This window comes from Triturus cristatus, chromosome 1_1, assembly GCF_964204655.1.
Source record: "Triturus cristatus chromosome 1_1, aTriCri1.1, whole genome shotgun sequence".
Classification (NCBI taxonomy): domain Eukaryota; kingdom Metazoa; phylum Chordata; class Amphibia; order Caudata; family Salamandridae; genus Triturus; species Triturus cristatus.
Window position 1 is genome coordinate 624,163,378 of NC_140579.1, and position 15,628 is coordinate 624,179,005.

Sequence of the window (15,628 nt, forward strand, 5' to 3'; positions counted from 1 at the left end):
TTCTTTATCCCACTCTGCCACCCCAGTTCAGACATGGCCATATGCAAATCAGTCTGACCCTGTGCCTCATGGGAACAGTCCAGCCCAAACTGCCAAGCCATGCCTTCCCTGGACCGGAAACAAGCTTCCTAGGACCGGTTTCTGGCATTTCAGCCGCCTTCAGCCAGGCTTGCTTGAATCCAGTGGCAAAGTGAGCAAGGGACTCACGTCTGAGCATACCCTGCCAACTTATGGCGAACAAAGCGGTACAAAAGGGGGTGGTGATGGACGGAGCATCAGAACCAATCAAACACTCAAAGCCAGTCAAGAGATCTGGGTTTGATTCATCACCGTTCTTTAGCCCACTCTGCCACCCCAGTTCAGACATGGCCATATGCAAATCAGTCTCACCCTGTGCCTCATGGGAACAGTCCAGCCCGAACTGCCAAGCCATGCCTTCCCTGGACCGGAAACAAGCTTCCTAGGACCGGTTTCTGGTATTTCAGCCATCTTCAGCCGGGCTTGCTTGAATCCAGTGGCAAAGTAAGCAAGGGACTCACGTCTGAGCATACCCTGCCAACTTATGGCGAACAAAGCGGTACAAAAGGGGGTGGTGATGGATGTAGAATCAGAGCCAATCAAACACACACAGTCAGTCAAGAGATCTGGGTTTGATCCATCAGCGCTCTTTAGCCCACTCTGCCACCCCAGTTCAGACATGGCCATATGCAAATTAGTCTGACCCTGTGCCTCATGGGAACAGTCCAGCCCGAACTGCCAAGCCATGCCTTCCCTGGACCGGAAACAAGCTTCCTAGGACCGGTTTCTGGCATTTCAGCCGTTTTCAGCCAGGCTTGCTTGAATCCAGTGGCAAGGTGAGCAAGGGACTCACGTCTGTGCATACCCTGCCAACTTATGGCGAACAAAGCGGTACAGAAGGGGGTGGTGATGGACGCAGCATCAGAACCAATCAAACACTCACAGCCAGTCAAGAGATCTGGGTTTGATCCATCACCGTTCTTTTGCCCACTCTACCACCCCAGTTCAGACATGGCCATATGCAAATCAGTCTGACCCTGTGCCTCATGGGAACAGTCCAGCCCGAACTGCCAAGCCATGCCTTCCCTGGACCGGAAACAAGCTTCCTAGGTCCAGTTTCTGGCATTTCAGCCGTCTTCAGCCAGGCTTGCTTGAATCCAGTGGCAAAGTGAGCAAGGGACTCACGTCTGAGCATACCCTGCCAACTTATGGCGAACAAAGCGGTACAGAAGGGGGTGGTGATAGACGGAGCATCAGAACCAATCAAACACTCACAGCCAGTCAAGAGATCTGGGTTTGATCCATCACCGTTCTTTAGCCCACTCTGCCACCCCAGTTCAGACATGGCCATATGCAAATCAGTCTGACCCTGTGCCTAATGGGAACAGTCCAGCCCGAACTGCCAAGCCATGCCTTCCCTGGACCGCAAACAAGCTTCCTAGGACCGGTTTCTGGCATTTTAGCCGTCTTCAGCCAGGCTTGCTTGAATCCAGTGGCAAAGTGAGCAAGGGACTCACGTCTGAGCATACCCTGCCAACTTATGGCGAACAAAGCGGTACAAAAGGGGGTGGTGATGGATGTAGCATCAGAGCCAATCAAACACACACAGCCAGTCAAGAGATCTGGGTTTGATCCATCAGCGTTCTTTAGCCCACTCTGCCACCCCAGTTCAGACATGGCCATATGCAAATCAGTCTGACCCTGTGCCTAATGGGAACAGTCCAGCCCGAACTGCCAAGCCATGCCTTCCCTGGACCGGAAACAAGCTTCCTAGGACCGGTTTCTGGCATTTCAGCCGTTTTCAGCAAGGCTTGCTTGAATCCAGTGGCAAGGTGAGCAAGGGACTCACGTCTGTGCATACCCTGCCAACTTATGGCGAACAAATCGGTACAGAAGGGGGTGGTGATGGACGGAGCATCAGAACCAATCAAACACTCACAGCCAGTCAAGAGATCTGGGTTTGATCCATCACCGTTCTTTAGCCCACTCTGCCACCCCAGTTCAGACATGGCCATATGCAAATCAGTCTGACCCTGTGCCTCATGGGAACAGTCCAGCCCGAACTGCCAAGCCATACCTTCCCTGGACCGGAAACAAGCTTCCTAGGACCGGTTTCTGGCATTTCAGCCATCTTCAGCAAGGCTTGCTTGAATCCAGTGGCAAAGTGAGCAAGGGACTCACGTCTGAGCATACCCTGCCAACTTATGGCGAACAAAGCGGTACAGAAGGGGGGGGTGATGGACGGAGCATCAGAACCAATCAAACACTCACAGCCAGTCAAGAGATCTGGGTTTGATCCATCACCGTTCTTTAGCCCACTATGCCACCCCAGTACAGACATGGCCATATGCAAATCAGTCTGACCCTGTGCCTCATGGGAACAGTCCAGCCCGAACTGCCAAGCCATGCCTTCCCTGGACCGGAAACAAGCTTCCTAGGACCGGTTTCTGGCATTTCAGCCGTTTTCAGCCAGGCTTGCTTGAATCCAGTGGCAAGGTGAGCAAGGGACTCACGTCTGTGCATACCCTGCCAACTTATGGCGAACAAAGCGGTACAGAAGGGGGTGGTGATGGACGCAGCATCAGAACCAATCAAAAACTCACAGCCAGTCAAGAGATCTGGGTTTGATCCATCACCGTTCTTTAGCCCACTCTACCACCCCAGTTCAGACATGGCCATATGCAAATCAGTCTGACCCTGTGCCTCATGGGAACAGTCCAGCCCGAACTGCCAAGCCATGCCTTCCCTGGACCGGAAACAAGCTTCCTAGGTCCAGTTTCTGGCATTTCAGCCGTCTTCAGCCAGGCTTGCTTGAATCCAGTGGCAAAGTGAGCAAGGGACTCACGTCTGAGCATACCCTGCCAACTTATGGCGAACAAAGCGGTACAGAAGAGGGTGGTGATGGACGGAGCATCAGAACCAATCAAACACTCACAGCCAGTCAAGAGATCTGGGTTTGATCCATCACCGTTCTTTAGCCCACTCTGCCACCCCAGTTCAGACATGGCCATATGCAAATCAGTCTGACCCTGTGCCTAATGGGAACAGTCCAGCCCGAACTGCCAAGCCATGCCTTCCCTAGACCGCAAACAAGCTTCCTAGGACCGGTTTCTGGCATTTCAGCCGTCTTCAGCCAGGCTTGCTTGAATCCAGTGGCAAAGTGAGCAAGGGACTCACGTCTGAGCATACCCTGCCAACTTATGGCGAACAAAGCGGTACAAAAGGGGGTGGTGATGGATGTAGCATCAGAGCCAATCAAACACACACAGCCAGTCAAGAGATCTGGGTTTGATCCATCAGCGTTCTTTAGCCCACTCTGCCACCCCAGTTCAGACATGGCCATATGCAAATCAGTCTGACCCTGTGCCTCATGGGAACAGTCCAGCCCGAACTGCCAAGCCATGCCTTCCCTGGACCGGAAACAAGCTTCCTAGGACCGGTTTCTGGCATTTCAGCCGTTTTAAGCCAGGCTTGCTTGAATCCAGTGGCAAGGTGAGCAAGGGACTCACGTCTGTGCATACCCTGCCAACTTATGGCGAACAAATCGGTACAGAAGGGGGTGGTGATGGACGGAGCATCAGAACCAATCAAACACTCACAGCCAGTCAAGAGATATGGGTTTGATCCATGACCGTTCTTTCGCCCACTCTGCCACCCCAGTTCAGACATGGCCATATGCAAATCAGTCTGACCCTGTGCCTCATGGCAACAGTCCAGCCCGAATTGCCAAGCCATGCCTTCCCTGGACCGGAAACAAGGTTCCTAGGACCGGTTGCTTGCATTTCAGCCGTCTTCAGCCAGGCTTGCTTGAATCCAGTGGCAAAGTGAGCAAGGGACACACGTCTGAGCATACCCTGCCAACTTATGGTGAACAAAGCGATACAGAAGGGGGTGGTGATGGACAGAGCATCAGAACCAATCAAACACTCACAGCCAGTCAAGAGATCTGGGTTTGATCCATCACCGTTCTTTATCCCACTCTGCCACCCCAGTTCAGACATGGCCATATGCAAATCAGTCTGACCCTGTGCCTCATGGGAACAGTCCAGCCCAAACTGCCAAGCCATGCCTTCCCTGGACCGGAAACAAGCTTCCTAGGACCGGTTTCTGGCATTTCAGCCGCCTTCAGCCAGGCTTGCTTGAATCCAGTGGCAAAGTGAGCAAGGGACTCACGTCTGAGCATACCCTGCCAACTTATGGCGAACAAAGCGGTACAAAAGGGGGTGGTGATGGACGGAGCATCAGAACCAATCAAACACTCAAAGCCAGTCAAGAGATCTGGGTTTGATTCATCACCGTTCTTTAGCCCACTCTGCCACCCCAGTTCAGACATGGCCATATGCAAATCAGTCTCACCCTGTGCCTCATGGGAACAGTCCAGCCCGAACTGCCAAGCCATGCCTTCCCTGGACCGGAAACAAGCTTCCTAGGACCGGTTTCTGGTATTTCAGCCATCTTCAGCCGGGCTTGCTTGAATCCAGTGGCAAAGTGAGCAAGGGACTCACGTCTGAGCATACCCTGCCAACTTATGGCGAACAAAGCGGTACAAAAGGGGGTGGTGATGGATGTAGCATCAGAGCCAATCAAACACACACAGTCAGTCAAGAGATCTGGGTTTGATCCATCAGCGCTCTTTAGCCCACTCTGCCACCCCAGTTCAGACATGGCCATATGCAAATTAGTCTGACCCTGTGCCTCATGGGAACAGTCCAGCCCGAACTGCCAAGCCATGCCTTCCCTGGACCGGAAACAAGCTTCCTAGGACCGGTTTCTGGCATTTCAGCCGTTTTCAGCCAGGCTTGCTTGAATCCAGTGGCAAGGTGAGCAAGGGACTCACGTCTGTGCATACCCTGCCAACTTATGGCGAACAAAGCGGTACAGAAGGGGGTGGTGATGGACGCAGCATCAGAACCAATCAAACCCTCACAGCCAGTCAAGAGATCTGGGTTTGATCCATCACCGTTCTTTAGCCCACTCTACCACCCCAGTTCAGACATGGCCATATGCAAATCAGTCTGACCCTGTGCCTCATGGGAACAGTCCAGCCCGAACTGCCAAGCCATGCCTTCCCTGGACCGGAAACAAGCTTCCTAGGTCCAGTTTCTGGCATTTCAGCCGTCTTCAGCCAGGCTTGCTTGAATCCATTGGCAAAGTGAGCAAGGGACTCACGTCTGAGCATACCCTGCCAACTTATGGCGAACAAAGCGGTACAGAAGGGGGTGGTGATGGACGGAGCATCAGAACCAATCAAACACTCACAGCCAGTCAAGAGATCTGGGTTTGATCCATCACCGTTCTTTAGCCCACTCTGCCACCCCAGTTCAGACATGGCCATATGCAAATCAGTCTGACCCTGTGCCTCATGGGAACAGTCCAGCCCGAACTGCCAAGCCATGCCTTCCCTGGACCGGAAACAAGCTTCCTAGGTCCAGTTTCTGGCATTTCAGCCGTCTTCAGCCAGGCTTGCTTGAATCCAGTGGCAAAGTGAGCAAGGGACTCACGTCTGAGCATACCCTGCCAACTTATGGCGAACAAAGCGGTACAGAAGGGGGTGGTGATGGACGGAACATCAGAACCAATCAAACACTCACAGCCAGTCAAGAGATCTGGGTTTGATCCATCACCGTTCTTTAGCCCACTCTGCCACCCCAGTTCAGACATCGCCATATGCAAATCAGTCTGACCCTGTGCCTCATGGGAACAGTCCAGACCGAACTGCCAAGCCATGCCTTCCCTGGACCGGAAACAAGCTTGCTAGGACCGGTTTCTGGCATTTCAGCCGTCTTTAGCCAGGCTTGCTTGAATCCAGTGGCAACATGAGCAAGGGACTCACGTCTGAGCATACCCTGCCAACTTATGGCGAACAAGGCGGTACAAAATGGGTGGTGATGGACGGAGCATCAGAACCAATCAAACACTCACAGCCTGTCAAGAGATCTGGGTTTGATCCATCACCGTTCTTTAGCCCACTCTGCCACCCCAGTTCAGACATGGCCATATGCAAATCAGTCTGACCCTGTGCCTCATGGGAACAGTCCAGCCCGAACTGCCAAGCCAGGCCTTCCCTGGACCGGAAACAAGCTTCCTAGGACCGGTTGCTGGCATTTCAGCCGTCTTTAGCCAGGCTTGCTTGAATCCAGTGGCAAAGTGAGCAAGGGACTCACGTCTGAGCATACCCTGCCAACTTATGGTGAACAAAGCGGTACAAAAGGGGGGGGTGATGGACGGAGCATCAGAACCAATCAAACACTCACAGCCAGTCAATAGATCTGGGTTTGATCCATCACCGTTCTTTAGCCCACTCTGCCACCCCAGTTCAGACATGGCCATAGCAAATCAGTCTGACCCTGTGCCTCATAGGGACAGTCCAGCCCGAACTGCCAAGCCATGCCTTCCCTGGACCGGAAACAAGCTCCCTAGGACCGGTTTCTGGCATTTCAGCCGTCTTCAGCCAGGCTTGCTTGAATCCAGTGGCAAAGTGAGCAAGGGACTCACGTCTGAGCATACCCAGCCAACTTATGGCGAACAAAGCGGTACAAAAGGGGGTGGTGATGGATGTAGCATCATAGCCAATCAAACACACACAGCCAGTCAAGAGATCTGGGTTTGATCCATCAGCGTTCTTTAGCCCACTCTGCCACCCCAGTTCAGACATGGCCATATGCAAATCAGTCTGACCCTGTGCCTCATGGGAACACTCCAGCCCGAACTGCCAAGCCATGCCTTCCCTGGGCCGGAAGCAAGCTTCCTAGGACCGGTTTCTGGCATTTCAGCCGTCATCAGCCAGGCTTGCTTGAATCCAGTGGGAAAGTGAGCAAGGGACTCACGTCTGAGCATACCCTGCCAACTTATGGCGAACAAAGCGGTACAAAAGGGGGTGGTGATGGATGTAGCATCAGAGCCAATCAAACACACACAGCCAGTCAAGAGATCTGGGTTTGATCCATCAGCGTTCTTTAGCCCACTCTGCCACCCCAGTTCAGACATGGCCATATGCAAATCAGTCTGACCCTGTGCCTCATGGGAACAGTCCAGCCCGAATTGCCAAGCCATGCCTTCCCTGGACCGGAAACAAGGTTCCTAGGACCGGTTGCTTGCATTTCAGCCGTCTTCAGCCAGGCTTGCTTGAATCCAGTGGCAAAGTGAGCAAGGGACTCACGTCTGAGCATACCCTGCCAACTTATGGTGAACAAAGCGATACAGAAGGGGGTGGTGATGGACAGAGCATCAGAACCAATCAAACACTCACAGCCAGTCAAGAGATCTGGGTTTGATCCATCACCGTTCTTTATCCCACTCTGCCACCCCAGTTCAGACATAGCCATATGCAAATCAGTCTGACCCTGTGCCTCATGGGAACAGTCCAGCCCAAACTGCCAAGCCATGCCTTCCCTGGACCGGAAACAAGCTTCCTAGGACCGGTTTCTGGCATTTCAGCCGCCTTCAGCCAGGCTTGCTTGAATCCAGTGGCAAAGTGAGCAAGGGACTCACGTCTGAGCATACCCTGCCAACTTATGGCGAACAAAGCGGTACAAAAGGGGGTGGTGATGGATGTAGAATCAGAGCCAATCAAACACACACAGTCAGTCAAGAGATCTGGGTTTGATCCATCAGCGCTCTTTAGCCCACTCTGCCACCCCAGTTCAGACATGGCCATATGCAAATTAGTCTGACCCTGTGCCTCATGGGAACAGTCCAGCCCGAACTGCCAAGCCATGCCTTCCCTGGACCGGAAACAAGCTTCCTAGGACCGGTTTCTGGCATTTCAGCCATCTTCAGCAAGGCTTGCTTGAATCCAGTGGCAAAGTGAGCAAGGGACTCACGTCTGAGCATACCCTGCCAACTTATGGCGAACAAAGCGGTACAGAAGGGGGTGGTGATAGACGGAGCATCAGAACCAATCAAACACTCACAGCCAGTCAAGAGATCTGGGTTTGATCCATCACCGTTCTTTAGCCCACTCTGCCACCCCAGTTCAGACATGGCCATATGCAAATCAGTCTGACCCTGTGCCTAATGGGAACAGTCCAGCCCGAACTGCCAAGCCATGCCTTCCCTGGACCGCAAACAAGCTTCCTAGGACCGGTTTCTGGCATTTTAGCCGTCTTCAGCCAGGCTTGCTTGAATCCAGTGGCAAAGTGAGCAAGGGACTCACGTCTGAGCATACCCTGCCAACTTATGGCGAACAAAGCGGTACAAAAGGGGGTGGTGATGGATGTAGCATCAGAGCCAATCAAACACACACAGCCAGTCAAGAGATCTGGGTTTGATCCATCAGCGTTCTTTAGCCCACTCTGCCACCCCAGTTCAGACATGGCCATATGCAAATCAGTCTGACCCTGTGCCTCATGGGAACAGTCCAGCCCGAACTGCCAAGCCATGCCTTCCCTGGACCGGAAACAAGCTTCCTAGGACCGGTTTCTGGCATTTCAGCCGTTTTCAGCCAGGCTTGCTTGAATCCAGTGGCAAGGTGAGCAAGGGACTCACGTCTGTGCATACCCTGCCAACTTATGGCGAACAAATCGGTACAGAAGGGGGTGGTGATGGACGGAGCATCAGAACCAATCAAACACTCACAGCCAGTCAAGAGATCTGGGTTTGATCCATCACCGTTCTTTAGCCCACTCTGCCACCCCAGTTCAGACATGGCCATATGCAAATCAGTCTGACCCTGTGCCTCATGGGAACAGTCCAGCCCGAACTGCCAAGCCATACCTTCCCTGGACCGGAAACAAGCTTCCTAGGACCGGTTTCTGGCATTTCAGCCATCTTCAGCAAGGCTTGCTTGAATCCAGTGGCAAAGTGAGCAAGGGACTCACGTCTGAGCATACCCTGCCAACTTATGGCGAACAAAGCGGTACAGAAGGGGGTGGTGATGGACGGAGCATCAGAACCAATCAAACACTCACAGCCAGTCAAGAGATCTGGGTTTGATCCATCACCGTTCTTTAGCCCACTATGCCACCACAGTACAGACATGGCCATATGCAAATCAGTCTGACCCTGTGCCTCATGGGAACAGTCCAGCCCGAACTGCCAAGCCATGCCTTCCCTGGACCGGAAACAAGCTTCCTAGGACCGGTTTCTGGCATTTCAGCCGTTTTCAGCCAGGCTTGCTTGAATCCAGTGGCAAGGTGAGCAAGGGACTCACGTCTGTGCATACCCTGCCAACTTATGGCGAACAAAGCGGTACAGAAGGGGGTGGTGATGGACGCAGCATCAGAACCAATCAAAAACTCACAGCCAGTCAAGAGATCTGGGCTTGATCCATCACCGTTCTTTAGCCCACTCTACCACCCCAGTTCAGACATGGCCATATGCAAATCAGTCTGACTCTGTGCCTCATGGGAACAGTCCAGCCCGAACTGCCAAGCCATGCCTTCCCTGGACCGGAAACAAGCTTCCTAGGTCCAGTTTCTGGCATTTCAGCCGTCTTCAGCCAGGCTTGCTTGAATCCAGTGGCAAAGTGAGCAAGGGACTCACGTCTGAGCATACCCTGCCAACTTATGGCGAACAAAGCGGTACAGAAGAGGGTGGTGATGGACGGAGCATCAGAACCAATCAAACACTCACAGCCAGTCAAGAGATCTGGGTTTGATCCATCACCGTTCTTTAGCCCACTCTGCCACCCCAGTTCAGACATGGCCATATGCAAATCAGTCTGACCCTGTGCCTAATGGGAACAGTCCAGCCCGAACTGCCAAGCCATGCCTTCCCTAGACCGCAAACAAGCTTCCTAGGACCGGTTTCTGGCATTTCAGCCGTCTTCAGCCAGGCTTGCTTGAATCCAGTGGCAAAGTGAGCAAGGGACTCACGTCTGAGCATACCCTGCCAACTTATGGCGAACAAAGCGGTACAAAAGGGGGTGGTGATGGATGTAGCATCAGAGCCAATCAAACACACACAGCCAGTCAAGAGATCTGGGTTTGATCCATCAGCGTTCTTTAGCCCACTCTGCCACCCCAGTTCAGACATGGCCATATGCAAATCAGTCTGACCCTGTGCCTCATGGGAACAGTCCAGCCCGAACTGCCAAGCCATGCCTTCCCTGGACAGGAAACAAGCTTCCTAGGACCGGTTTCTGGCATTTCAGCCGTTTTAAGCCAGGCTTGCTTGAATCCAGTGGCAAGGTGAGCAAGGGACTCACGACTGTGCATACCCTGCCAACTTATGGCGAACAAATCGGTACAGAAGGGGGTGGTGATGGACGGAGCATCAGAACCAATCAAACACTCACAGCCAGTCAAGAGATCTGGGTTTGATCCATCACCGTTCTTTAGCCCACTCTGCCACCCCAGTTCAGACATGGCCATATGCAAATCAGTCTGACCCTGTGCCTCATGGGAACAGTCCAGCCCGAACTGCCAAGCCATACCTTCCCTGGACCGGAAACAAGCTTCCTAGGACCGGTTTCTGGCATTTCAGCCATCTTCAGCAAGGCTTGCTTGAATCCAGAGGCAAAGTGAGCAAGGGACTCACGTCTGAGCATACCCTGCCAACTTATGGCGAACAAAGCGGTACAGAAGGGGGTGGTGATGGACGGAGCATCAGAACCAATCAAACACTCACAGCCAGTCAAGAGATCTGGGTTTGATCCATCACCGTTCTTTAGCCCACTATGCCACCCCAGTACAGACATGGCCATATGCAAATCAGTCTGACCCTGTGCCTCATGGGAACAGCCCAGCCCGAACTGCCAAGCTATGCCTTCCCTGGACTGGAAACAAGCTTCCTAGGACTGGTTTCTGGCCTTTCAGCCGTCTTCAGCCAGGCTTGCTTGAATCCAGTGGCAAAGTGAGCAAGGGACTCACGTCTGAGCATACCCTGCCAACTTATGGCGAACAAAGCGGTACAGAAGGGGGTGGTGATGGATGGAGCATCTGAACCAATCAAACACTCACAGCCAGTCAAGAGATCTGGGTTTGATCCATCACCGTTCTTTAGCCCACTCTGCCACCCCAGTTCAGACATGGCCATATGCAAATCAGTCTGACCCTGTGCCTCATGGGAACAGTCCAGCCCGAACTGCCAAGCCATGCCTTCCCTGGACCGGAAACAAGCTTCCTAGGACCGGTTTCTGACATTTCAGCCATCTTCAGCCAGGCTTGCTTGAATCCAGTGGCAAAGTGAGCAAGGGACTCATGTCTGAGCATACCCTGCCAACTTATGGCGAACAAAGCGGTATAGAAGGGGGTGGTGATGTACGGAGCATCAGAACCAATCAAACACTCACAGCCAGTCAAGAGATCTGGGTTTGATCCATCACCGTTCTTTAGCCCACTCTGCCACCCCAGTTCAGACATGGCCATATGGAAATCAGTCTGACCCTGTGCCTCATGGGAACAGTCCAGCCCGAACTGCCAAGCCATGCCTTCCCTGGACCGGACACAAGCTTCCTAGGACCGGTTTCTGGCATTTCAGCCGTCTTCAGCCAGGCTTGCTTGAATCCAGTGGCAAAGTGAGCAAGGGAATCACGTCTGAGCATACCCAGCCAACTTATGGCGAACAAAGCGGTACAGAAGGGGGTGGTGATGGACGGAGCATCAGAACCTATCAAACACTCACAGCCAGTCAAGAGATCTGGGTTTGATCCATCACCGTTCTTTAGCCCACTCTGCCACCCCAGTTCAGACATGGCCATATGCAAATCAGTCTGACCCTGTGCCTCATGGGAACAGTCCAGCCCGAACTGCCAAGCCAGGCCTTCCCTGGACCGGAAACAAAATTCCTAGGACCGGTTTCTGGCATTTCAGCCGTCTTCAGCCAGGCTTGCTTGAATCCAGTGGCAAAGTGAGCAAGGGACTCACGTCTGAGCATACCCTGCCAACTTATGGCGAACAAAGCGGTACAAAATGGGGTGGTGATGGATGTAGCATCAGAGCCAATCAAACACACACAGCCAGTAAAGAGATCTGGGTTTGATCCATCAGCGTTCTTTAGCCCTCTCTGCCACCCCAGTTCAGACATGGCCATATGCAAATCAGTCTGACCCTGTGCCTCATGGGAACAGTCCAGCCCGAACTGCCAAGCCATGCCTTCCCTGGACCGGAAACAAGCTTCCTAGGACCGGTTTCTGGCATTTCAGCTGTTTTCAGCCAGGCTTGCTTGAATCCAGTGGCAAGGTGAGCAAGGGACTCACATCTGTGCATACCCTGCCAACTTATGGCGAACAAAGCGGTACAGAAGGGGGTGGTGATGGACGGAGCATCCGAACCAATCAAACACTCACAGCCAGTCAAGAGATCTGGGTTTGATCCATCACCGTTCTTTAGCCCACTCTGCCACCCCAGTTCAGACATGGCCATATGCAAATCAGTCTGACCCTGTGCCTCATGGGAACAGTCCAGCCCAAACTGCCAAGCCATGCCTTCCCTGGACCGGAAACAAGCTTCCTAGGACCGGTTTCTGGCATTTCAGCCATCTTCAGCAAGGCTTGCTTGAATCCAGAGGCAAAGTGAGCAAGGGACTCACGTCTGAGCATACCCTGCCAACTTATGGCGAACAAAGCGGTACAGAAGGGGGTGGTGATGGACGGAGCATCAGAACCAATCAAACACTCACAGCCAGTCAAGAGATCTGGGTTTGATCCATCACCGTTCTTTAGCCCACTATGCCACCCCAGTACAGACATGGACATATGCAAATCAGTCTGACCCTGTGCCTCATGGGAACAGCCCAGCCCGAACTGCCAAGCTATGCCTTCCCTGGACTGGAAACAAGCTTCCTAGGACCGGTTTCTGGCCTTTCAGCCGTCTTCAGCCAGGCTTGCTTGAATCCAGTGGCAAAGTGAGCAAGGGACTCACGTCTGAGCATACCCTGCCAACTTATGGCGAACAAAGCGGTACAGAAGGGGGTGGTGATGGATGGAGCATCTGAACCAATCAAACACTCACAGCCAGTCAAGAGATCTGGGTTTGATCCATCACCGTTCTTTAGCCCACTCTGCCACCCCAGTTCAGACATGGCCATATGCAAATCAGTCTGACCCTGTGCCTCATGGGAACAGTCCAGCCCGAACTGCCAAGCCATGCCTTCCCTGGACCGGAAACAAGCTTCCTAGGACCGGTTTCTGGCATTTCAGCCATCTTCAGCCAGGCTTGCTTGAATCCAGTGGCAAAGTGAGCAAGGGACTCATGTCTGAGCATACCCTGCCAACTTATGGCGAACAAAGCGGTATAGAAGGGGGTGGTGATGTACGGAGCATCAGAACCAATCAAACACTCACAGCCAGTCAAGAGATCTGGGTTTGATCCATCACCGTTCTTTAGCCCACTCTGCCACCCCAGTTCAGACATGGCCATATGGAAATCAGTCTGACCCTGTGCCTCATGGGAACAGTCCAGCCCGAACTGCCAAGCCATGCCTTCCCTGGACCGGACACAAGCTTCCTAGGACCGGTTTCTGGCATTTCAGCCGTCTTCAGCCAGGCTTGCTTGAATCCAGTGGCAAAGTGAGCAAGGGAATCACGTCTGAGCATACCCAGCCAACTTATGGCGAACAAAGCGGTACAGAAGGGGGTGGTGATGGACGGAGTATCAGAACCTATCAAACACTCACAGCCAGTCAAGAGATCTGGGTTTGATCCATCACCATTCTTTAGCCCACTCTGCCACCCCAGTTCAGACATGGCCATATGCAAATCAGTCTGACCCTGTGCCTCATGGGAACAGTCCAGCCCGAACTGCCAAGCCAGGCCTTCCCTGGACCGGAAACAAGCTTCCTAGGACCGGTTGCTGGCATTTCAGCCGTCTTTAGCCAGGCTTGCTTTAATCAGGTGGCAAAGTGAGCAAGGGACTCACGTCTGAGCATACCCTGCCAACTTATGGTGAACAAAGCGGTACAAAAGGGGGTGGTGATGGACGGAGCATCAGAACCAATCAAACACTCACAGCCAGTCAATAGATCTGAGTTTGATCCATCACCGTTCTTTAGCCCACTCTGCCACCTCAGTTCAGACATGGCCATAGCAAATCAGTCTGACCCTGTGCCTCATAGGGACAGTCCAGCCCGAACTGCCAAGCCATGCCTTCCCTGGACCGGAAACAAGCTCCCTAGGACCGGTTTCTGGCATTTCAGCCGTCTTCAGCCAGGCTTGCTTGAATCCAGTGGCAAAGTGAGCAAGGGACTCACGTCTGAGCATACCCAGCCAACTTATGGCGAACAAAGTGGTACAAAAGGGGGTGGTGATGGATGTAGCATCATAGCCAATCAAACACACACAGCCAGTCAAGAGATCTGGGTTTGATCCATCACCGTTCTTTAGCCCACTCTGCCACCCCAGTTCAGAAATGGCCATATGCAAATGAGTCTGACCCTGTGCCTCATGGGAACAGTCCAGCCCGAACTGCCAAGCCATGCCTTCCCTGGACCGGAAACAAAATTCCTAGGACCGGTTTCTGGCATTTCAGCCGTCTTCAGCCAGGCTTGCTTGAATCCAGTGGCAAAGTGAGCAAGGGACTCACGTCTGAGCATACCCTGCCAACTTATGGCGAACAAAGCGGTACAAAATGGGGTGGTGATGGATGTAGCATCAGAGCCAATCAAACACACACAGCCAGTCAAGAGATCTGGGTTTGATCCATCAGCGTTCTTTAGCCCACTCTGCCACCCCAGTTCAGACATGGCCATATGCAAATCAGTCTGACCCTGTGCCTCATGGGAACAGTCCAGCCCGAACTGCCAAGCCATGCCTTCCCTGGACCGGAAACAAGCTTCCTAGGACCGGTTTCTGGCATTTCAGCTGTTTTCAGCCAGGCTTGCTTGAATCCAGTGGCAAGGTGAGCAAGGGACTCACATCTGTGCATACCCTGCCAACTTATGGCGAACAAAGCGGTACAGAAGGGGGTGGTGATGGACGGAGCATCCGAACCAATCAAACACTCACAGCCAGTCAAGAGATCTGGGTTTGATCCATCACCGTTCTTTAGCCCACTCTGCCACCCCAGTTCAGACATGGCCATATGCAAATCAGTCTGACCCTGTGCCTCATGGGAACAGTCCAGCCCAAACTGCCAAGCCATGCCTTCCCTGGACCGGAAACAAGCTTCCTAGGACCGGTTTCTGGCATTTCAGCCGTCTTCAGCCAGGCTTGCTTGAATCCAGTGGCAAAGTGAGCAAGGGACTCACGTCTGAGCATTCCCTGCCAACTTATGGCGAACAAAGCGGTACAAAATGGGGTGGTGATGGATGTAGCATCAGAGCCAATCAAACACACACAGCCAGTCAAGAGATCTGGGTTTGATCCATCAGCGTTCTTTAGCCCACTCTGCCACCCCAGTTCAGACATGGCCATATGCAAATCAGTCTGACCCTGTGCCTCATGGGAACAGTCCAGCCCGAACTGCCAAGCCATGCCTTCCCTGGACCGGAAACAAGCTTCCTAGGACCGGTTTCTGGCATTTCAGCTGTTTTCAGCCAGGCTTGCTTGAGTCCAGTGGCAAGGTGAGCAAGGGACTCACGTCTGTGCATACCCTGCCAACTTATGGCGAACAAAGCGGTACAGAAGGGGGTGGTGATGGACGGAGCATCAGAACCAATCAAACACTCACAGCCAGTCAAGAGATCTGGGTTTGATCCATCACCGTTCTTTAGCCCACTCTGCCACCCCAGT